The 25337-nt window shown below is 39.9% G+C and overlaps 1 long non-coding RNA gene across 1 annotated transcript; it reads right to left on the reverse strand.

Annotated features, from left to right (window-relative positions):
• Positions 1–9598: 9598 nt before the first annotated feature.
• On the reverse strand, positions 9599–20342 carry LOC125107154 (uncharacterized). The gene is made up of 3 exons (XR_007129473.1): positions 20215–20342; positions 19027–19113; positions 9599–9711 (listed from the first exon to the last, which is right to left on the reverse strand). It is a non-coding gene; the product is annotated as an uncharacterized LOC125107154 (long non-coding RNA).
• Between the last annotated feature and the right edge of the window lie 4995 nt (positions 20343–25337).

Below are 25337 nucleotides of genomic sequence, written 5' to 3' on the forward strand. Positions count from 1 at the left end.
CGTTCCAGTCTCCCTTCCTGTAGATTAAAGGCGAGAAAACTAATCCCTGCATTCCCCTAGAGAGTTCTGCGTGGGACCCAGGTCCTCCAAAGCCCACTCACATTCGGTGAGCTACCTGATACCTTATATTAAATCTCTTTCTGTTTACACTAGCTAACCTCGATTCTATTTCTGCAGCTAAGAACCTGATGGCTACAGTGGTATTTTCATTCTCTGCCTCTTCAAGGATTGAAAACATGAGCTTCTTAGAACTTCTTTGTTATGGCTATCTTCTTATCACTAGCATGTTCAATATTAATTATTTTAATAAAGAAATTTTAACAAGGGAAAAAGAAGGAAGCCCCAGTCAGGAGGTGGGGTGGTAGGCGCTATTTGTGCTAGTCAGAAAAGATACACAGCTGCCTTCTTTCCAGACTCACTCACTGGCCCTCTGCAGAGACACGTGGTCATTTTCACACAGATCTCAATGTGGAAGCCGATGCTGGGAGACTACAGAGGACAAGGAGCTTTTGGATGGGGTACTTTGATAATTTGTTACGCTTCCAGAGGCTAAAGGAGTAAGCACCAGGAGCCAGTCCTTAGAAACCCTGTCCATAGAGTCATTAACTCTGTTTCATGTAGGTTTGTAGTCCCCAGAGTGTGGTCCCCAACCCACAGCAGCACCTGGAAATCTCCTAAAAATACAAATTCTCACCTGCATGCACACCTACAGAATCAGAAACTCAGGGCTGGACCCACCTGTTTCAGCAAAGCCTTGAGATAATTCTGATGTGTGCTCAAACTTGAGGACCACTGATACTGATTGTCTGACCCTAGCTGGGGTGAAATGGAGTTTAAGAAAAATAGTGGTAAGGTAAGAAAGAGAAAAGACAGTTGAAGAAACTGAACTTTAATCACAAAGGAGACTCAGGTTCGAATATAACGAAATCTTTTCCCATGTGACATGTGAAATGGAGAAAAACATCAGTAGAAAGAACATTGTGCTGGGAATCTATGTTATTGGATTGGAATTTGGAATTTTGAACTAATAATTAAGTAATGTTAAAGTAGTCACTTAACTTTTCTGGGATTCCATTTCTTCATTTATAAAATGAAGAAACGGGGCGCCTGGGTGGCTTAGTGGTTTAAGCCTCTGCCTTCGGCTCAGGTCATGATCTCAGGGTCCTGGGATGGAGCCCCACATCGGGCTCTCTGCTCAACACGGAGCCTGCTTCACACTCTCTCTCTGCCTGTCTCTCTGCCTACTTGTGATCTCTCTCTGTGTGTCAAGTAAATAAATAAAATCTTTAAAAATAAATTAATTAATTAAAATTAAAAAATAAAATGAAGGGGGAGGAGACAAGATGGCAGAGAAGTAGCAGGCTGAGACTACGTCAGGTAGCGGGAGATCAGCTAGATAGCTCATCTAAAGATTGCAAACATCTACAAATCGAACGGTAGATCGAAGAGAAGAAGAACAGCAACTCTAGAAACAGAAAATCAACCACTCTCTGAAAGGTAGGACTGGCGGAGAAGTGAATCCAAAGCGACAGGAAGATAGACCGCGGGGGGAGGGGCCAGCTCCCGGCGAGCGGCGGAGCAACGGAGCACAAAATCAGGACTTTTAAAAGTCTGTTCCGCTGAGGGACATCGCTCCAGAGGCTTAACCGGGGTGAAGCCCACGTGGGTCAGCGTGGCCTCAGGTCCCACAGGGTCACAGAAGGATTGGGGGTGTCTGAGTGTCGCAGAGCTTACAGGTATTAGAACGGGGAAGCTGGCTACAGAGACAGAGCCGAGGAGTGACTCTAAGCTCGGGGTTACCTTGAACCGGTCGCAGGCTCGGTCAGCTCGGAGTGCGGCCGGAGGCCAGGGTGACGGGAGTCACTGGGCACTGTTCTCTGAGGGCGCACTGAGGAGTGGGGCCCCGGGCTCTCGGCTCCTCCGGGCCGGAGACCGGGAGGCCGCCATCTTCATTCCCGTCTTCCAGAACTCTACGGAAAGCGCTCAGGGAACAAAAGCTCCCGAAAGCAAACCCAGCAAACCCGAGCGGATTACTCAGCCCTGCCCCGAGTAAGGGCGGTGCAACTCCGCCTGGGGCAAAGACGCTTGAGAATCACTACAACAGGCCCCTCCCCCAGAAGATCAACGGGAAACCCAGCCAGGACCAAGTTCACCTACCAAGGAGTGCAGTTTCAATACCAAGGAGAGCATCGGAATTCCAGAGAAGGAGAAAGCAAAGCACAGAACTCATGGCTTTCTCCCCATGATTCTTTAGCCTTGCAGTTAATTTTTTTTTCTTTTGTTTTTCAATTTTTTTTCTTCTTCTGCTAAATTTTTTTAACTTTTACCCTTTCTTTTTTAACGTTTTCTAACTAGTTTATCTAATACATATATATTTTTTTCCTTTTTATATTTTTTCTTTATTGGTTTTCTTTTTTTAATTTTTTTTTCTTTTTTTTTCTTTCTGAACCTCTTTTTATCCCCTTTCTCCCCCCTCACGATTTGGGATCTCTTCTGATTTGGCTAAAGCATATTTTCCTGGGGTTGTTGCCACCCTTTTAGTATTTTACTTGCTCCTTCATAAACTCTTATCTGGACAAAATGACAAGGCGGAAAAATTCACCACAAAAAAAAGAACAAGAGGCAGTACCAAAGGCTAGGGACCTAATCAATACAGACATTGGTAATATGTCAGATCCAGAGTTCAGAATGACGATTCTCAAGGTTCTAGCCGGGCTCGAAAAAGGCATGGAAGATATTAGAGAAACCCTCTCGGGAGATATAAAAGCCCTTTCTGGAGAAATAAAAGAACTAAAATCGAACCAAGTTGAAATCAAAAAAGCTATTAATGAGGTGCAATCAAAAATGGAGGCTCTCACTGCTAGGATAAATGAGGCAGAAGAAAGAATTAGCAATATAGAAGACCAAATGACAGAGAATAAAGAAGCTGAGCAAAAGAGGGACAAGCAGCTCCTGGACCACGAGGGCAGAATTTGAGAGATAAGTGACACCATAAGACGAATCAACATTAGAATAATTGGGATTCCAGAAGAAGAGGAAACAGAGAGGGGAGCAGAAGGTATATTGGAGAGAATTATTGGAGAGAATTTCCCCAATATGGCAAAGGGAACAAGCATCAAAATCCAGGAGGTTCAGAGAAGCCCCCTCAAGATCAATAAGAATAGGTCCACACCCCATCACCTAATAGTAAAATTTACAAGTCTTAGTGACAAAGAGAAGATCCTGAAAGCAGCCAGGGAAAAGAAGTCTGTAACGTACAATGGTAAAAATATTCGATTGGCAGCAGACTTATCCACAGAGACCTGGCAGGCCAGAAAGAGCTGGCATGATATATTCAGAGTACTAAACGAGAAAAACATGCAGCCAAGAATACTATATCCAGCTAGGCTATCATTGAAAATAGAAGGAGAGATTAAAAGCTTCCAGGACAAACAAAAACTGAAAGAATTTGCAAATACCAAACCAGCTCTACAAGAAATATTGAAAGGGGTCCTCTAAGCAAAGAGAGACCCTAAAAGTAGTAGATCAGAAAGAAACAGAAACAATATACAATAACAGTCACCTTACAGGCAATACAATGGCACTAAATTCATATCTCTCAATACTTACCCTGAATGTTAATGGGCTAAATGCCCCAATCAAAAGACACAGGGTATCAGAATGGATAAAAAAACAAAACCCATCTATATGTTGCCTACAAGAAACTCATCTTAAACCCGAAGACACCTCCAGGTTTAAAGTGAGGGGGTGGAAAAGAATTTACCATGCTAATGGACATCAGAAGAAAGCAGGAGTGGCAATCCTTATATCAGATCAATTAGATTTTAAGCCAAAGACTATAATAAGAGATGAGGAAGGACACTATATCATACTCAAAGGAACTGTCCAACAAGAAGATCTAACAATTTTAAATATCTATGCCCCTAATGTGGGAGCAGCCAACTATATAAACCAATTAATAATAAAATCAAAGAAACACATCGACAATAATACAATAATAGTAGGGGACTTTAACACTCCCCTCACTTAAATGGACAGATCATCCAAGCAAAAGATCAACAAGGAAATCAAGGCCTTAAATGACACACTGGACCAGATGGACATCACAGATATATTCAGAACATTTCATCCCAAAGCAACAGAATACACATTCTTCTCTAGTGCACATGGAACATTCTCCAGAATAGATCACATTCTCGGTCCTAAATCAGGTCTCAACCGGTTCAAAAGATTGGGATCATTCCCTGCATATTTTCAGACCACAATGCTCTGAAGCTAGAACTCAATAACAAGAGGAAATTTGGAAAGAACCCAAGTACATGGAGACTAAACAGCATCCTTCTAAAGAATGAATGGGTCAACCAGGAAATTAAAGAAGAATTGAAAAAATTTATGGAAACAAATGATAATGAAAACACAACGGTTCAGAATCTGTGGGACACAACAAAGGCAGTCCTGAGAGGAAAATATATAGCGGTACAAGCCTTTCTCAAGAAACAAGAAAGGTCTCAGGTACACAACCTAACCCTACACCTAAAGGAGCTGGAGAAAGAACAAGAAAGAAACCCTAAACCCAGCAGGAGAAGAGAAATCATAAAGATCAGAGCAGAAATCAATGAAATAGAAACCAAAAAAACAATAGAACAAATCAACGAAACTAGGAGCCGGTTCTTTGAAAGAATTAATAAGATTGATAAACCCCTGACGAGACTTATCAAAAAGAAGAGAGGACCCAAATAAATAAAATCATGAATGAAAGAGGAGAGATCACAACTAACACCAAAGAAATGCAGACAATTATAAGAACATACTATGAGCAACTCTACGCCAACAAATTTGACAATCTGGAAGAAATGGATGCATTCCTAGAGACATATAAACTACCACAACTGAACCAGGAAGAAATGGACAGCCTGAACAGACCCATAACCAGTAAGGAGATTGAAACAGTTATCAAAAATCTCCAAACAAACAAAAGCCCAAGGCCAGACGGCTTCCCAGGGGGAATTCTACCAAACATTTAAAGAAGAACTAATTCCTATTCTCCTGAAACTGTTCCAAAAAATAGAAATGGAAGGAAAACTTCCAAACTCATTTTATGAGGCCAGCATCACCTTGATCCCAAAACCAGACAAGGATCCCATCAAAAAAGAGAACTACAGACCAATATCCTTGATGAACACAGATGCAAAAATTCTCACCAAAATACTAGCCAATAGGATTCAACAGTACATTAAAAGGATTATTCACCACGACCAAGTGGGATTTATTCCAGGGCTGCAAGGTTGGTTCAACATCTGCAAATCAGTCAATGTGATACAACACATTAATAAAAGAAAGAACAAGAACCATATGATACTCTCCATAGATGCTGAAAAAGCATTTGACAAAGTACAGCATCCCTTCCTGATCAAAACTCTTCAAAGTGTAGGGATAAACAGCACATACCTCAATATTATCAAAGCCATCTATGAAAAACCCACCGCAAATATCATTCTCAATGGAGAAAAACTGAAAGCTTTTCCGCTAAGGTCAGGAACACGGCAGGGATGTCCGTTATCACCACTGCTATTCAACATAGTACTAGAAGTCCTAACCTCAGCAATCAGACAACAAAAGGAAATTAAAGGCATCCAAATCGGCAAAGAAGAAGTCAAACTATCACTCTTTGCAGATGATATGATACTATATGTGGAAAACCCAAAAGACTCCACTCCAAAACTGCTAGAACTTGTACAGGAATTCAGTAAAGTGTCAGGATATAAAATCAATGCACAGAAATCAGTTGCATTTCTCTACACCAACAACAAGACAGAAGAAAGAGAAATTAAGGAGTCCATCCCTTTTACAATTGCACCCAAAACTATAAGATACCTAGGAATAAACCTAACCAAAGAGACTAAGAATCTATACTCAGAAAACTATAAAGTACTCATGAAAGAAATTGAGGAAGACACAAAGAAATGGAAAAATATTCCATGCTCCTGGATTGGAAGAATAAATATTGTGAAAATGTCTATGCTACCTAAAGCAATCTACACATTTAATGCAATTCCTATCAAAGTACCATCCATTTTTTTCAAAGAAATGGAACAAATAATCCTAAAATTTATATGGAACCAGAAAAGACCTCGAATAGCCAAAGGAATATTGAAAAAGAAAGCCAAAGTTGGTGGCATCACAATTCCGGACTTCAAGCTCTATTACAAAGCTGTCATCATCAAGACAGCATGGTACTGGCACAAAAACAGACACATAGATCAGTGGAACAGAATAGAGAGCCCAGAAATAGACCCTCAACTCTATGGTCAACTCATCTTCGACAAAGCAGGAAAGAATGTCCAATGGAAAAAAGACAGCCTCTTCAATAAATGGTGTTGGGAAAATTGGACAGCCACATGCAGAAAAATGAAATTGGATCATCACCACACACGAAAATAGACTCAAAATGGATGAAGGATCTCAATGTGAGAAAGGAACCCATCAAAATCCTTGAGGAGAACACAAGCAGCAACCTCTTCGACCTCAGCCGCAGCAACATCTTCCTAGGAACTTCGCCAAAGGCAAGGGAAGCAAGGGCAAAAATGAACTATTGGGATTTTATCAAGATCAAAAGTTTTTGCACAGCAAAGGAAACAGTTAATAAAACCAAAAGACAACTGACAGAATGGGAGAAGATATTTGCAAATGACATATCAGATAAAGGGCTAGTGTCCAAAATCTATAAAGAACTTAGCAAACTCAACACCCAAAGAATAATCCAATCAAGAAATGGGCAGAGGACATGAACAGACATTTCTGCAAAGATGACATCCAGATGGCCAACAGACACATGAAAAAGTGCTCCACATCACTCGGCATCAGGGAAATACAAATCAAAACCACAATGAGATATCACCTCACACCAGTCAGAATGGCTAAAATTAACAAGTCAGGAAATGACAGATGCTGGCGAGGATGCGGAGAAAGGGGAACCCTCCTACACTGTTGGTGGGAATGCAAGCTGGTGCAACCACTCTGGAAAACAGCATGGAGGTTCCTCAAAATGTTGAAAATAGAACTACCCTATGAGCCAGCAATTGCACTGGTGGGTATTTACCCTAAAGATACAAACGTAGTGATCCGAAGGGGCACGTGCACCCGAATGTTTATAGCAGCAATGTCTACAATAGCCAAATATGGAAAGAACCTAGATGTCCATCAACAGACGAATGGATAAAGAAGAAGTGGTATATATACACAATGGAATACTATGCAGCCATCAAAAGAAATGAAATCTTGCCATTTGCGACAACGTGGATGGAACTAGAGGGTATCATGCTTAGTGAAATAAGTCAATCGGAGAAAGACAACTATCATATGATCTCCCTGATATGAGGGAGAGGAGATGCAACATGGGGGGTTAAGGGGGTAGGAGAAGAGTAAATGAAACAAGATGGAATTGGGAGGGAGACAAACCATAAGTGACTCTTAATCTCACAAAACAAACTGAGAGTTGATGTGGGGAGGGAGGTTGGGAGGGGGGGTGGGATTATGGACATTGGGGAGGGTATGTGCTATGGTGAGTGCTGTGAAGTGTGTGGACCTGGCGATTCACAGACCTGTACCCCTGGAGATAAAAATATATTATATGTTTATAAAAAATAAAATTTAAAATAATAATAATAATAATAATAATTAATAAATAAATAAAGTGAAGAAACAGGATAAAATGTTCTCCAGCACACACAAATTCTGTTTCCTATCAGTTCTGGACAAAATTAACACTATTATCCCTGATTAGCATCAGATTGCTTCCTTAGTATTGTGCCCTTTTTAAATATAAACCTGATGATAGTAATTTCCCAGCATTCTGTTTCTCTACTTAGGAGCTGTACCTGGAGGAAAATTACCAAAAGATGCATGCGGTTCTACACTTCAAGTCAATGGTCCAGGCATATACTCCAGCTGAATTCAGGTCTGGTAAAATCCACTGCATGTCTGAAAGACCTTATGTAGCATATAAAATATACTGGAAAATAGTAATATTTTAGAAATGTGTACAAGTTACTTATATGTGTCTTTTATATTATTGATGCTTTTATCAGACATGAGCTTTGACGGTTAAGGACTAGATTTGCACAGTTCAAGATACTCTGTGTGTGTGTGTGTGTGTGTGTGTGTGTGTGTGTGGTGTGTGTGTTAATTAAATGCTTTAATCTACTTCCAAATTTAAGAATTGAGAATCACTGGCATTCAGCCAAGGCTGAGGCAGGTAGTAATTACACTTGGGAAAACCACAAAATTACATCCTTTAACTATGTGGAAACATTGCAACATTGACAGAAGATTGTGTCCACTCGGTGAACTTGGGAACTATAGAGGGAGAAAAAAAAGCCCTTTGTGTAATTGAAGCTTGAGTGCATGAAGGAAGGGAGGGCTTGGCCTACCCATGAAGCAGCAAGGATCAAGACTTAATCAGTTAATGAATTTGCTGAAGATGGAAATGCAAACACGTTGCATAACTATCAAATAATAAATTAATAAAGAGCGCTAGAAGAAGGGACAGCAAAAATGTGTGATCCTTAAGGCTGAGACTGGAGCTTTCTTCCTACTACCTTAGCTAGGTAAATATTAGGTACTTAGTAAATATTTGAGGTTGAATGGAAGAATAACAATTGAGGATGAGAGTATTTTAACTCTTTGTAAATAATTACAAAGAAACACAAATTTTAGCTGGGTGTTTCCAGTAGCAGCAAGCTGCTTTACTTTTATGGAACCTAAAATTTAGTATTTTTGCAATGCTGGTGGAGGAGGCATGAAGATGTAATGTAACCTATATTATGCTGAACCTTGTGAAGTTACAGAGACTCACCGTTTCTGGCCTACAAAAATGGCAAATTGAAACGGTGCAAAGGGTCCAGGTTTGTCGTTGTTGTTGTTTGGTTTTCTGTCTAGGAGATATCCTCAACATTTTAAAAACCAACTAGCACTCTGTAAACACTGAGTCACAAAGAGTAAATTCTGCCACTAGCAGACACGGAGCCCTTATATGTTCTTAAGAACCCCCCCAACCCCCACCAAAATATGTGACTGCCGATTAACCGCAGGGGTGATTTCAGAGCACAAATCTTCTTTAAAACAAATGAAACATAGTGTTATTCTGGAGCTATTAGAAGAACATAAATAGCAAAAACTCTGAAGAAGGTTTTAAAATGAGATTGTGGGGATGGTTGCCCAACTAAACTAAAAAACATTAAATTATACATTTTAAAAAGTTGAATTTGATGGCCTATCAATTATATCTCAATAAAGTTTTTGTTTTGTTTTGTTTTGTTTTGTTTCGTTTTTAATAAAAGAGACTAGACCTACAGAGAGTGGAAATACAAATGCCCTTCGTGGACCATTCTGTGGTTCCAAGGAGGAGGAGGAGGAGAGCGTTACTTGCCAAACTCCAGACATCTGCCTGCTGGCTGGCCAACCCCCACGGCATCATCTCTGAGAAGATTGCATGTCGCAGCTCCCATCCTTGCCAAGTCATGAAAGTAAATATACAAGCCGTATTAATAGCCTCTGGTATTTTCAGCGCCGTGCTCGAACTCTGGAAAGGGATCCCCTGAACATTCCTAACTGAAGCATGGTGAGAAGTGTCATCTTTGCAAACGCCGTTTGAGTCTTTGTGGGAAGGATCTTTTTCAATCCACTCGTCCAGTCAAGTTCATACGGCTGGTTCTAGGACACAGAGTAAATGTAAGCATTACCTGTAAGCAGTGATTCTTCACCTGGGAGGAGAAAAGGTTAGGAATCCCAGATGAATAGCCAGAACACTCAGAAAAATGTAGGGAGGCACAGACCCAATTTACACACAATGTCAAGAGTCCAAGAGCCTTTGAATCCCTTCCATGGATTCCAGATTAGGAATCTTTGGTCTATCTTCTTTAACATGTTCCCTCTGCATTCTGTGAGAGTATTTTAGAGAGAATTAACATTGAAAATGAAACACTAGAATCTGAGAGAAACTCTAGGGAGGCTACCGCTTTCCTTCACTATCACAAACACTGATCTTAAGTCCCTGACTAGAACCTATGGTGCCTTCTAATGGGATGTAAATGGCACCTGGCAATGGGGGAAAAGAGCCTGGTAGAATAGACTCATAATTCCCTTATGCTTTCACTGACTTTGGCTTCTCTCTGTACCCCACCACCACCGCTTATAATCACATACGTTATTATTCTATTCCCAGTGTTTCTTTGACATTGCGTTGTTCCTCAATACCTGGGCAAGCATGTATAGTTTAAAAATTGTTTAGAAACCCTATTTTTATTTATTTAAGTTTTTATTTAAATTCCAGTTAACATATACTGTAATAGGTATAGTGTATAGTTTCTGGAGTAGAATTAAATGATTCATCACTTACATATAATGCCCAGGGCTCATCACAACAGGGGCCCTCCTTAATGCCCATTACTCCTTTAGCCCCCCCACACCTGCCTCCCCTCCAGCAGCCCTCAGTTTGTTCTCCATTGTTAGGAGTCTGTTTTATGGTTTGCCTCTCTCTCTTTCTTTTCCTCCATGTTCATCTGTTTGGTTTCTTAAATGCTACATTTGAGTGAAATCATATGGTATTTGGTTTTTTCGACTGACTCACTTCACTTGACATAATACACTGGTTCCATCCACGTTGTTGCAAATGGCAAGATTTCATTCTTTTTATGGCTGAGTAATATTCCATTGTAGATATACACCACAACTTCTCTATTCATTCATCAGTTGATAGACATTTGACCTCTTACCATAATTTGGCTATTATTGCTAATGCTGCTGTAAATGTCAGGGTGCATATGTCCATTCGAATCAGTATTTTTATATCCTTTGAATAAATACCTAATAGTGCAATTGCTGGATTGTCTTACAAGATACGTCTCTGGAGGCAAGGGAAACAGAAACTCCATTTTTAATAACAGCCATTATTATTAAGAATGTATTATTAAGGGGCACCTGGGTGGCTCAGTGGGTTAAAGCTTCTGCCTTCGGCTCAGGTCATGATCCCAGGTCCTGGGATTGAGTCCTGCATCAGGTTCTCTGCTCAGCAGGGAGCCTGCTTCCCCCTCTCTCTCTGCCTGCCTCTCTGCCTACTTGTGATCTCTCTGTGTGTCTAATAAATAAATAAAATCTATAAAAAAAAAGAATGTATTATTAATAATAGCCATTAACAATTGCAATCTGTAACAAAAGAAGTCTAGAGAGACCAAGAACTCAGTGTTTTCTTACAACTTATGTTACCGGGCTCTGATCATGCTGTGCATGGGTCTAAAGACGGGTTTTGAATGTATTTAAAAGCAACTATTTTTTTTAAAAAGGGATGGAATCAAAAGTGGTAAGAATTTATTAAGCATCCGTTGTATTCTCATCCAGTGTTTAAATGGCATGGAGAACACGGAGGAAAAATAGCTTCTTCCATCATAGAACTTACTAGTAATCAACAAGACAAGATGGAGAAGTAAAAGGCAATTAGAGAATGAAACAACAACTGGTTCTAAGTATTCAAATTCATAAACCATTTTTTAAAAGTTTCAAATAAAAAGAAGTGTTTTGTGTTCTACAACTTGCTTGCACTGAAAATCAAAGACATTATGAACATTGCACTGAAATAGCCAAATTTGGGGGAGGAGGACACCATATGTCAACAATCACCAATAAGCCAAATTTGTAACCACCAATCACCAAATTTGGGGGAGGGGGACACCATATGTCAACAATCACCAATAAGCCAAATTTATAACCACCAATCACCAAATTTGGGGGAGGGGGACAACAGATGTCAATAATCACCAATAAGCATTATTTCCTGGCATTCTGCACAACTCTATGCCATATAATGTATACTTAAAAAAAATAAACAAATCATGGCCCTTATGCATAAGTCCCTCACAATCCAAGTTTATTTTCCAACTGATGAGGAAGAAAAACTTGCTTTCTTTTTTTCTTACTTGAAGTTCCGACAGAAGTATCCAAGGAGAAATCTGTTCTTGCAAGATTCTCAGCCAGAAACAGAAACATTTCCATCAAAAATATAGCAAATAGGACTGTTCTCCTGAGATTTCTAACCTAATTAGTCAGATGAAAACACCTTTCAGATAGTCCTTTGCTAATGTGTTTAGAGATGATAAAAAAACGGGGAGTGTATTTTCTCCTCTGCTATCTATGGAACGCAGGCTGTGTCACTTGAGGTAAAAGCAGGCTGACGAAAATGAATTTGTGGGTCATTTAGGAGGAAAGCAGGACTGGAATGAAAATAAAGGAGTGCAGACTAATTGTCAGAGATTCCCAACCATTCTCATATAATTTACATTAACACATGATGGTTTGTATGTCTAAACCAAATTGCAAGATTGAGTCGGTAGTTATGGGCTTGTTGAATAAAGTAAATTGAATCAAATAGGATTTTACTGAAGGATCTTTTGTGTGATAACAACCCAAACCCGGATTACAGCCAGCCAATGACGTTACCGGAAGGGGTGACATCTTGAATCCAGGGCACACTTTTCTCGTTGGGGCCAGCCCCAAACTTCCCTCAAAACAGACAGACCCGCTTTAGCATCTTGGGCGTTATACGGACACTGCCCGTGGAACAGTGGTCTCAGAATCCGTGTCACGTGTGCGTGTGTGTGCGCACACGCGTGCGCAAGTGTGAGTGTGTGTCACTTTTTTTTTAAAGATTTTATTTATTTGTTTGACAGACAGAGACCACAAGTAGGCAGAGAGGCAGGCAGAGAGAGAGAAGGGGAAGCAGGCTCCCTGCTGAACAGAGAGCCCAATGTGGGGCTCGATGCGGGGCTCGATGCGGGGCTCCATCCCAGGACCCTGGGATCATGACCTGAGCGGAAGGCAGAGGCTTTAACCCACTGAGCCACACAGGCACCCCATGTGTGTGTTACTTTTTACTGCAGCATAAAACGTGCACATAGAAAAGTATCTAAAATGTACCTATACTCGTCGAGAACTGCTTAAACAGAGTCCAGTCCAGAGTTAAGAGATACATCAGCTCCCCAAAGGAGCCGAAACAATATAGTTTGATTTGGTCTGGCTCTGAATTTTATTGGAAGACAATCATAACGTAGGTATTTTCTATGCCACGATTCCTTCGTTTAACCTTAAAATTGTGATGGTTTCCAGTTTGCCGTAATGGTTGTTTGCTCATTTACATCACTTTTCAGTATCCCAATGCATTTATCCCTTATCGGGGGGCCCCTAAGCAAACATTTCTTGAGGGTATATTCCTGGAATTGCTGGGCAATATGGTTTATATATCTTCAGCTTTCCTCGGCAATTCTAAGCTTTCTGTCAATGTGATTTTACATCTTAATTATAGCCCATCTGGTCAGTGTATCTGTCATCCCAATTTTCATTTTCTAATTGCTAATGAGGTTGAGCACCTTCTTCTATATCTACTGGCCTCCATCACTTCTTAATTTAATAATCAACATCTCACTAACTGGGACTTGTCCTTTTTTGTGTGTGTATGCTCCATTCTTAACATAGCAAGTAGCGGGACCTTTTTCCAATCCATTTGGAATGATTTCATTGCTGTGATTACAAATTATCATGTCAACCTTGCTTCAGTTTTAACCAGTCATTGAAACAGCGTCCAAAAGATAATATGTCTGGGCCAGGGGGTTGGGGGAAGGGGTCGGGTGTTCCACCTACTGCCTGACTTGTTTTCAAGTCCTTGCCCATATCTAGTCCTTAAAGTTATCACGGTGAAGTTGTACAAGGATAAATGATGACACTTGAACTCATCTGCCATGAAAAGAAGCCTGTTTAGTACAGAAATTGAGGACTTAAGATCCATCAGTGTAGGGCATTATGATAGTAGCTTCCGGAGTTGGTGTCTATTTTCTGAGTGGAATTACAGCCTTTGATATTTAGGGTAACACTAGTATTGTCTTCTTCTAACCAGAAGAGCCCTAGAATGTCAGAGTAAGAAAGACATAGTGTGCTAGTCTGTTTCTTAGAGAGGCGTTCATTAACTGCTTACCTCCCATGCCCCAAGTGGTCAAGGGTAAGCTACATTGTCACTGATAAAGAGCATTTTCTTTTCCCTCTTTCTTTCTTTCTTTTTTTTTTTTTTAAGAGCATTTTCTGAAGGAGTGTCTACTTTGCAGAAACGTGGCCTGCTCTGCTCTCTGTCTGCATAACCTAGAGTGGACAGAGTGGGAGCACCCAGGACCTGGCGCTAATCTTTTAATCCTCTTAGATCTTTTGGTGTATCATCCTCATCTGCCTGCTTTCATTGTCTTTCTATTGCATCTCAAAAAGAACCTAAGGAGTACTAGAAAGTATTCTTACAAAAGGAATTTTAGATTGTTAATTTTGGCAGATATAAGCTTAAATGAAGCTGTTTTCATTTCTTTCTCAAATTCCATGGATGTATAGCCTTCTTCTAGGTTTGGGTTTTTTTCCCTCCTTTACAAAAAAGAAATTTCCAAGACCTATGCTCCAAATAAGTATGAGATTAAAGTACCTAACTCTGGAGGATACACATGAAAGTCAAACTATTTGAAGGGCATAACGCACAAACAGCAAAGAACTTGTTCCAAGGCCTGTATCTGCTGGGGTTTTTTTGTTTATTTTGCTTTTTCCTGTCCTTTTCAGAGTGAAAACCAGACATACCTGGGAGTACTAAATTCCCCCTATAAAGGAAAAATGCTTTGTGTGAAATGTGATGTAAGAGCAAGTAGCCAACTGTCACTTAGATGAAAATAAAACCAATTGTTTAGCCTAAATGGAATAATAAATTCAGTCAGAATAGTTGCTTCATCTGGCTGTTGTCTTCGTGTCTTCAAGAAGCATAATAGAGGGGCACCTGGGTGGCTCAGTGGGTTAAAGCCTCTGCCTTCCGCTCAGGTCATCGTCCCTGGGTCCTGGAATCGAGCCCCGCATCGGGATCTCTACTCAGCAGGGAGCCTGCTTCCCCCTCTCTCTCTGTCTGCCTCTCTGCCTACTTGTGATCTCTCTCTGTCAAATAAATAAAATAAAATCTTTAGGAAAAAAAAAAAAGCATATTAGAGAGGTAGAATAGCCTCCAGGATGTTAAGACATTTACTCTTTATTTACTCACCTGTGTGAGGTCATCTTCCTAAATGGGTAACTACTTCTAGATGTCTAGCAAATGTTTCTGACAAGGAGACTTTCACTTTGTTTTGTATCACAATATATTGAACTGTTCTTTCAAAATCCATTTCACATTTATAGGAGACATGATATTCAATATAATATTCCTAGCACCTAGCACAGTGGTAAGTACTTAGTACTAACATTCAAATTTCTGTTGAATAGATAAGTGAATTTTGTAGCCTACAAGTACTTCATTTTGAAGCTTTAATTTGGAAAGTATGGTATACTTATTGTTTATAAATAAAGGTATATCAAATTTTCCATTTAGTCAGGTTAAAGCTTTGCAACCAACATGGGTCTAAAAGCAGAGCAAGAGAATCTTTCATATAGTTTCTCTCTAATAGCCAGCATAAGCTTCAACAATCCAGTCAGTAGATTTTAAATTACAAAAATAAAGATGGAAGCCTTGTGTCTCTCATTTATTTGAGGGGAAAAAAGTCTCCGTAATAACAATAACGGGAAGGAAAAGTTAGCCCCCTTATTCAAAAGCAGATGGTATCATGGAAAGAACATAGAGACACTAGCTTCACTCACATTTATTCAATAAATATCTATTGAAAACCTATGTCAGGCATTGTGTCGAGAGCAAGCAAAGTAGAAAAAGAAAGAAAGAAAAAGAAAAACAAATAAACAAACCCCAGCTCTGGTCAATCTTCCATTTGTTTCGAGTGTTCCATTCAGTCTTGTGTTCAAAACTCATTTTTACCACTTACATGACTTTATACAAACTAAGATCCCGAAGTTTCAACCCAAAGCTGTCATTTGCCTGCTTTTGAAAAAGAAACAGATTTTTTAGGGGCACCTGGGTGGCTCAGTGGGTTAAAGCCTCTGCCTTCAGCTCGGATCATGATCACAGAGTCCTGGGATCAAGCCTCGCATCATCATCTGGGCTCTCTGCTCAGCAGGGAGCCTGCTTCCTCCTCTCTCTCTGCCTGCATCTCTCCCTACTTGTGATCTCTGTCTGTCAAATAAATAAAATAAAATCTTTAAAAAAATTCTTTAAGAAACAGATTTTTTAAAATTACTGCACTTATATCTTAACTTTCCTATGTGAAAACCAGCAGTCCATCCTGGATCCTAAGTGGCAACTCAACTAGATTTTTATTAATTTATTACACATTATCAACCAAAGTTTTGGGTTCTAAACTTCTCCAAACCACCAGAAGAACATTATAAACTTCCATACACTCCAGTTCTGGTGTCGAGCTTGACTGCTAACTTCATAGAAGGGGTCCTATTCCAGTTAGTTTCATGTCAATTTGACTGGGCTAAGGGATGCCCAGATAGCTGGTAAAATACGATTTCTGGGTTTATCTGTGAAGGTGTCTCTGGAAGAGATTAGATTTGAATTAGCAGACTAGGTAAAACAAGATCATCTTCGCCAATGTGGATGGGCAAACTTGTGAGCCAGTTTCTAAAATCAATCAATCAATAAATCAATCAGTCCTAGTTGTATTTTTCTGGAGAACCCTGTCAAATACAAATTTTGGTATTTTGATGAGATTAACATTTGAAGTGGTGGGCTCAATGAAGATCAGTCACCCTCCCCTATACGGTGGGCATCATCAATTCGTTCAGGGTCTAAATAGAGCAAAAGGCAGAGGAAGGAGGAATCCATCCCTTTTTACCCTGCCTCACTTTTCAACCTGGGACATCTCATTTTCTTCCCTTGAATCTGCTCCCCAAGTTCTCAGGCCTTCAAACTGGGACTGAATTACATCACCAGTTTTCCTGGCTCTCCAGCCTATAGATCATGGAACTTTTCAGCCTCCATAATGACATAAATGAACTTCTCATGATAAATAACACCTATATCTACATTTACAGATACAGCTACATTTATAGATCTAGTTATAGATCTCCTGTTGGCTTTGTTTCCTTGGAGGACCCTAACTAATACAGGTTCTTTTCTGAACTAAAGTATTAATGTTGCACATCAAACTGACTCTGGCCAACCCAGGCAGTTTGTTGATTTCCTGTCTCCCAGACTGCATTACTGCAAATAGTGAGTATCAAAATCTCATCTTCACCAATGTTTCACTGAACATTGTACATTTTGAAGTCCTTAATTAATTTTTGGTTTTAAAGGAGCATGTTTAGGGGCTTCTGGGTGGCTCAGTCAGTTAAGTATCTTCCTTTGGCTTGGGTCATGATCTCAGGGTCCTGCCTTGGGCTCCCTGCTCAGTGGGGACCCTGCTTCTCCCTCTGTCCCTCTCACCACTCATGCTCACTCTCTCTCTTTTTCAAATAAATAATCTTTAAAAAAAAAAGGGGGAGCATGTTTACCATTCTTCTTTATACATATGTATTTAACTAACACCCTTTCTTCAGTTTCAATTGGTCTAATATTTACCTAAACTTGATTACTGAAAGAATAGCTCAAGCAAGATTAACCATTCCTAATCATGCCAACGGTTTAAAAAAAATTCAAATGATTTCGCATCAATGACCTGAAATGACACTTAATAACTAGGATTTCCGGCAGCCTACAGGAATGAAAAGGTTTCTTTTCTTGATCATTACACTACATCTGTCTGTATGGTGGTGAAATGGGAACGGGTTTCAATGACTCAGTTTTGTGAAACACCAAAGGGGGACAGGGAAGACAAGCGAGCACAAGGAAACTAAGGAAGGTCTACAAACTTCCTTATTTCAAAGAAGCAGAAGTGCTGAGAAATGGAAGCCAATCTCCATATTATCCACAGGACTTGTAGCTCTCCAATGTTCCAAATCAGTGTTAACTTTTTGATACTAATGAAACCATTTACTAATTTCCAGAAGAGCAAACTCTTGGTCATATATTCTGTAATGGAAAGATGGAGAGGATATGGATTAGTCAAATGGGAAAGAATCAGTAGGATTTTTTTTTTTTTTAAGTACATGCTTGGCTTTGGCAGGAACCTCAAGCTTTCATGTAGTAACATTATATTTCCTTTCCCAATCAAGTCTGGATTAGTGGAAATGAAAATTAGTTTCTGTTTCCTAAGCCACTGAAAACAAGGGAGGATGGCTTAGAGCATTCTTCTGGCTACAGCGATTGCTGTTTAACCAAGGGCAAGCCACAAAGCAGGATCCCACACTCCAATAATCCCGAGCTCAATTTAACACTCATTCTGCACAAGAGACATCCAACATTCATGACTAAGAGAACCCAACTCAAAAGCAATAGCATCACCTTCCTTCACTCCCACCAAGTGAAAATAAACTGGAGAATGGCTGGGCTCCAAAACAGTGAGTTGCTAATCATCATGGTTTTTGCCTCTTTTAGAGGAAATGATATGTAATCCAACGCCTGCATGGGCCTTTTCAGGAAATTGCTCATCTGTCTAATTAAGCTCTTCTTTCTCTACAGGTCTGCGGATACACTGAACAGACATATGGCTTCCAGAAAAACTTCTTGCCTTCTTTCTGTTGGCCACTGGAAATTTCTGATGTGGTGGAATCTCCTTAAAGTGGAGATTTTTTTTTTGTATTCTCCATTTTTAAGGAGATTCTGTCACCTTGTATTAATCCCTGGGTAGACTTCCTGACACTTCATTAGAAAGTGTCATTTCCTATCAGGAAGCACTTTTGAAAAAGAATAAATTAGAAGGTCCACAAGACGATGCAGATGGCTTCATAAACCTTGCCACTAGCTTTGGGCCTCTAACTGCTCATGGACTTCAAGTTTCTATGTGCTCAGGCAAGAATGTTCCAGACTGTTTATTTGTTTTTCCAGTGGAATAGTTATTATACTTTGACCTCTGCTCCTTTCATAACACACCGCAGAGAACCTGCCCTCTGTCCTACCTTCCACCAATGAACCTTGCTTTTATTTCCTGTCCTTGCAAAGTTAGTACAACCTGCTTCACTTCTGCCACAATAATTTACCATTTCCTTCCTTTTACATCAGCTCCTTCATTTCAACTTCAATTAAAGAACATTGTAACAGACATTTATGGAGTCCAGTGTCAGATCCTGGGGACATAAACAAAATAAGATGAAGGTTTTGTCCTCAAGAAGCTTGCAATCCAGTGGGAAGAAAAATACAGAATTAACCCCAAACCTCGCATTCAACTACAACAGCTGCAAAAAAGAAAAAGGAAAAAAAAAAAAAGTCTTATAAACAGCATGCTAAAGAAGCAAAGAGGAAGAAACAAGACCTCATTATCCTCTCTACTTATGAAAAAAAAAAACTATCATTACTTTGAAATGCTTTAATACCTTGCAAATAATACTGTTTAAATATATGGTCATACATCTATAGTTAGAGAAGGGGGATCAGCAAGCATCCTCTGCCACTGAGGTATTGTATCTAAAATACTTATAAGAAGGAAAATTGATTCTTATTCGTAAGTTATATTCAAACAGAATATAATGATAAATGAAGTTAAAAGAAATAATGATAAATGAAGTTTAAAAATAATAAATGAATAAATAAATAAATAATGATATAGATGATAAATATATAAATGCTATAATGATAAATAATAAATAAATGAAGTTAAAAAAATGATAAATGAAGTTAAAAGAAACAAAGATCATAGCATTTAAGTCTATTGAAGCCAATAACTGCTCCCCACCACCACCTCAAGCACACTAGAGTGATAATAGTAGAGGCCTAGAACCTAAGTCTCATTTAGTTTTATCCTCTCCTTAACCCACCTTGAATTAAAACTACACAACTTCTTAGATCTGTTGAAAGACATCACAATAGAGATAATATGAGCCTTCAAACAAATCTCTGAATTTGAGATTGAACATTGCAGTAGTTCTGGAATGCTTTGGGCTCTATTCATGCACACCATAGTAGTTGGGAGACGATTTGGTTCATCTCAGAACCACCCAAGCCCATAGATTCCTAAGAGCTGCTACATTTACAGGGTCAGAGTGGATCCAGGCAAAGCCAGTTCCATTCCATTCCACAATTACTTGAGCCTGGGGAGTCCTTAGTATTTGAACCTGTATGATGCCCCATCCCACAATTACCTGATTGCTTAGGGAAGCAAAGAGGCACCGTAAGGTAAAAATATTCACAAAGCTGCCAACTAATCTCTTTCAAGACTAGTCACCACTTACCCTTCACTTGGCCCTTGCTTCTGTCTCACCCATCACATCAGCACCAGGTCTGGCTGACAGCACAGTTGTTCTAGGCATTTACAAACAACGCAAATGCAATGCGCTAGGTTTCAGGGCAAAATGGCAAACATTGCAAAAGCTTTAGTGTTTCAAAAGACGGTTGAAAGTGATGTTGGAAAACTTGGATCATACGCACACAAATGAATTGCCTCTGCGAATCTGTTAATAATTAATAAATAGGAAATCAACAAGGATACTGGTGTGATAGGCATGGCAAAAAAAAAGAATTATTTGATAAAAGGGATTAAGATAGTCCTTCAGGATAATTGACAAAGCCCTCACTTCAGGCAAGATAACCTCAAGTGTAATAACATTGCAAAGTGTATACATATGTTAAGTGAAGATTTTGATACTGCTGTCATATGATTTGATTAGAAAAGATCAGGCTGAAAAAGAATGATCAGTATTTGATTCGTCTCTGTTTTCTTAAAATGCTAAATAGACTTTTTTTTTTCCAGTAAAGGGTCTAATTTTCTCTTTGTTTTATAAACATAATGAATATGGGAAGCATTCACAAGGTTCTGGGCAAGGTGGACACTATGTTCAGGAGACTAGTTTGACAGTATTAAGATTTTTTTTAAATTGAAGTCTAGTTGACATACAGTGTTACATTAGTTTCAGGCGGACAACACAGTGATTGAACACCTCTCTACATTCTGTTCTGCTCACCATCATCCCTGTGACCTTATTCCATGATGGGAAGCCTGTGTCTCCCACTCCTCTTCACCCAGCTTGCCTGTGCCCCACCCCCACTGCTCGGGCAACTCTGTTTGTTCTCTGTACTTATAGGTCTGATTCTGCTTTTTTGTTTGTGTAGTCATTTGTTCTGTGTTTTTGTTTTTGTTTTGTTTTTTTCTTAGATTCCACCTACAAGTGAAGTCACATGCTGTTTTCTTTCTCTGACTTATTTCTAAAGTGCTAAATACAATTTAACTTAAATTTATTTAAATATAGGTAAGAATAAACAAATTATCAGCAGGAGATTTCCTTTCCCTTTAAAGACACAGAACCAATCACGGTTCTTCTAACTACTTACTTATTTATTTTTATATTTTATTTATTTATTTGACAGAGATCACAAGTAGGCAGAGAGGCAGGCAGAGAGAGAGAGGAGGAAGCAGGTTCCCCGCTGAGCAGAGAGCCCGATGCGGGGCTCAATCCCAGGACCCTGAGATCATGACCTGAGCCGAACGAAGGCAGAGGCTTTAACCCACCAAGCCACCCAGGCGCCCCTTTTCTAACTATTTAAAAATATATATATTTTAAGTAGGTTCATTTTCAGGAACTTTAAATATATGACTATGAAAGAACATCCGTCAAAGAAAAAAGTCCATAAGTGTTGAATTCCAATTTAGGAACCTTGGGTGGCTAAGGATGAAGAGAGGTCAGGTGCAATGCTTTGAAGCCCCCAATTCAGCCTTTGGGTCAAGAAAACAGCCTCCTCCATCCCAAATGTCCCACCCCTCTGCTCATGGAAATTTTTCTGGAACTCTATTGGAAAAGTGCTGCTCTCTACTGTAAGCTACAAAGCCCTCCGTGGGAGTTGATTTTCTATCAGCCCTTTCCTTCTAAAGGGGTATCCTCGTACAATATAAAGAACCCGGATGTTTTGGAGTCCAACAAGTTGAGTTTCAAATTCCACCTTTGTATTTACAAGCCGTGCAATGGGGACGTCTCCTATTCTTTCAAAGCCTTAATTTCAATGTCTGTGATAGAAAAGTAATAAAATCTACCTCACAGAGCGACCAGAAGACGACGAATGAAGCCACCACTCTGAATGAGCAATGATGTGCAAGCTTCCTAGCAGGCATATTTTTTAAAAAGAAGTTGGTTCCTACCACTTCCCCCATGACAAGAGAGATTATGGGGAAGCATAAGCCCTCTGGCACCTGGTGGGAAAGGAGGAAGTGAAAGGCGATTAAGGGAGCAAAGAGGAGATGGAGAGGGTAGAGCTGACTAACTTCACTGGTATCATCCCCCCACCCCTCCCCACTGTCCTGCTTCACCCACAACTGCTTCTCCTCTCACAGGGATGAGGGATGAGACAGCTATGTGTCAGACAGAAAGTACAAACTCCGTGCATCCGACTCAGAAACTGGGCCAAGCTACCTGGAGCAGATAATAAATACAATCACCCTGATCAAATTCAGAGGCCTCAGAGTTCAGCCACTCCAGGCGGAGAGGTTCTCCTGTTCCTGGCAGGAAACCCACTCCCGCCTCTGAGGGACAGTTGCTAATTGTTTTCTAATCTCAGTGTCAAACCTTTCACGAATGAGGTTTAGAGTGTGGGTATATGGGGGCGGGGGGGGGGGGGAGGGTTAAGATGGTGTATAAAAGGAGGTCTTTTCCAGAACTTGAAGAAAACAGATAGTCAACAAAACACTGGCCAGTGTTTATATTAGTCTTTATCTTCAAAGTCTGAGCACTTTCATCTACAGTCAGTCAACAAATATTTATTAAACCCTGAAACTATTTGCTGTGGCAGGCATGGTGAGTAACAGAGAAGAGGGGCAGGGTGAGGGTACAGACTCTACTCTCAAGAAAACTGCCACCAGCTTAGGGGCACAAGCCCTACCCCTGTGTGAAATGACTGGCCAAATGGGACAAAACAAAAATGTCTATCCTCTCGTGATGGTGTGTGAGAAATGCCTCCTGCTTCCGAGAGCCTGTTGTGAAGCCCAGATACAATGAAACACTGAAGGCTTCTAGCAGGAGCATGTGTGTTGAACAAATTCATCCTGCCTTCCCCCTAGGAGAAAATCTAGGGCAGAGCAATGTCAAAGCCAAGGCGGCAGGCAGTTACAAGGAGGAGGTTATCAACAGCTAATGCTGCGGAGAGATTTTGACAAAAAGGAAGTTACAACTGACCTTTTAGAGAACTGTTTCTGAAGTGTGATGAAGATCAAAGTCCCTTAATAGCAAAGAGGTGGGAAAGAAAGGCATATCTAGGAAGTGTAGCCAACAGGCATAAAATATAACTTTGAGAGACTTGGAAGGGAAAAGAAAGACAGAAAACCATAGGATCTAGTGATGGTCATTCGGTTTCTTCTTCTTCTTCTTCTTCTTCTTCTTCTTCTTCTTCTTCTTCTTCTTCTTCTTCTTTTAATAATATAGAGCTCAGTTTAAAAAGTTTTTCTACAGGGGCGCCTGGATGGCTCAGTGGGTTAAGCCGCTGCCTTTGGCTCAGGTCATGATCTCAGGGTCCTGGGATCGAGTCCCGCATCGGGTTCTCTGCTCGGCAGAGATCCTGCTTCCCTCTCTCTCTCTGCCTGCCTCTCCATCTACTTGTGATCTCTCTCTGTCAAATAAATAAATAAAAATCTTAAAAAAAATAAAAAAAAATAAAAAAATAAAAAAAAATAAAAAGTTTTTCTACAAAGGGGGAAAGAATTAAAATATTCTGGAACCTTCCACACCTCTAATCTGAAGCCAGCAAAGCAACTACATGGCATCATGTCTCCAAGGAACTAGAAACTAGGTGAAATCAATTCCTTTTTTTCTTTTTAATAAAAAATTCTAAAATAAAAATAAAATAGTTTTCCCCAGATTTCTTAAAAAATATATTTATTTCATCAGAATTCAATATAACAAGGTAGACAAAGATAGAAGTTAATTAGTTTCATCTGCAGGAAAGTTAAGGGACTTTCGCCTAGGATCTTACTAATCTTTGTTAAAATTTGTAAGAGTTTATACTTTAAGCTAACAAACACTGACTTATTATATCAGTTTTTTATATCCCTCCTATCACTGAGTAAATGTTACAGGAAATACACAGGGCTATTCATGCCCTCTGGAGACTTCAACTCAATAGAGACAACAGAAAATAAACATAAACTTGTGTATAAAGGACACGGTGACCAATTTAATAAAACACTAAAGGTACTAGGAGGAGAAAAGAGAAAGATGTTAATTCTGGGCTGGAGGAGAATGGGGTTTTCCTGAAAGAAAGATGGATTTCAGTTGAGGTTTGAAGAGAACATAGAAGTTTCTAAGGTGGATATGGCAGAGCCAAAGAGGGAGTGAGGCGAGGCGTGGTTCCACCGGAATCCAGGCAGGAAGAAGGAACCAATAAAACCAAGGGTAACAGGGACAGTCAGAAACAAAGACACTCTCTGTAACAGCGTGAAGGAACAGTTGAAATATCCACCACCCACAAACGGACTCAGCTACAGGCAAGCCCTCTACTTGGAATATCCTCACCTCTAGGCCTTTTTGTCTCCTTCATTATTGCGCTATTACTCACACTACTGTTTCTTAACTTCATATTTCAGCTCTAGGGTCTATTTTTTCTCCCATTGTACTCATACAGCAAAAAGAGGAAATAACTCATCCAGCAGTGGGGCTTTCTTAGTAGGGTTTTGAAGAGAGAGGCTGGGGGTGGCTGACGCTGCCAAAATGTTTCCTTTTTTTCTTGCTCTTTGTCAGATGTAGCTGTTGAGCAACCCTGGTGAGTGTCATCAACATGCAATCTCATCTGATTTATCTTCCTTTACTCACTCAAACTCAGCCCTTTGCCCCCTTTCTTTCTGGCTCATTGAGAGTTTCACAACCTCTTACCTTTAATTGCTGAGTAAGTTTAACACATTGTGTATCTGGCATCAGATATCAGCTCCAAGGAAAAGGACTCAACAGTCATGGACGTGGCCAGGGCTGTCCATTTTGCCTTCATCTTTCGCTTTGCCATTATTTCATTTTAAAATTACATTTCCTATTTTTCTCACAAATTCCAATTCAAAACAATAAATTTTTGTGGCTGTCTTTTCCTCCAAGTCCCTCCCTTTTGAAATGTGGATGACTGAAGTAAACATTCTTGGGAGTTCCCGAGAGCCCCTAGTCTCAGTCCCTCCAGAGACCCATAAAAAAAATTCCACACCGATAAACCATTGATACAAGTACAGGCAATGGAATATTTGTGTCTAATGGGATCCTAAAACTGGCTTTCAATCACACAGATCGAAAAAATGAACCTCATTTGTAGGTCAAAAGCTTTTACAGTGTCCTAGAGCAAGCCGTGGTGGTTTCCTCCTCCACCCTGCTCCCAAAGATATGGGGCCTTTATCCTT

The sequence above is a fragment of the Lutra lutra genome, chromosome 8, assembly GCF_902655055.1.
Source record: "Lutra lutra chromosome 8, mLutLut1.2, whole genome shotgun sequence".
NCBI classification, from domain to species: domain Eukaryota; kingdom Metazoa; phylum Chordata; class Mammalia; order Carnivora; family Mustelidae; genus Lutra; species Lutra lutra.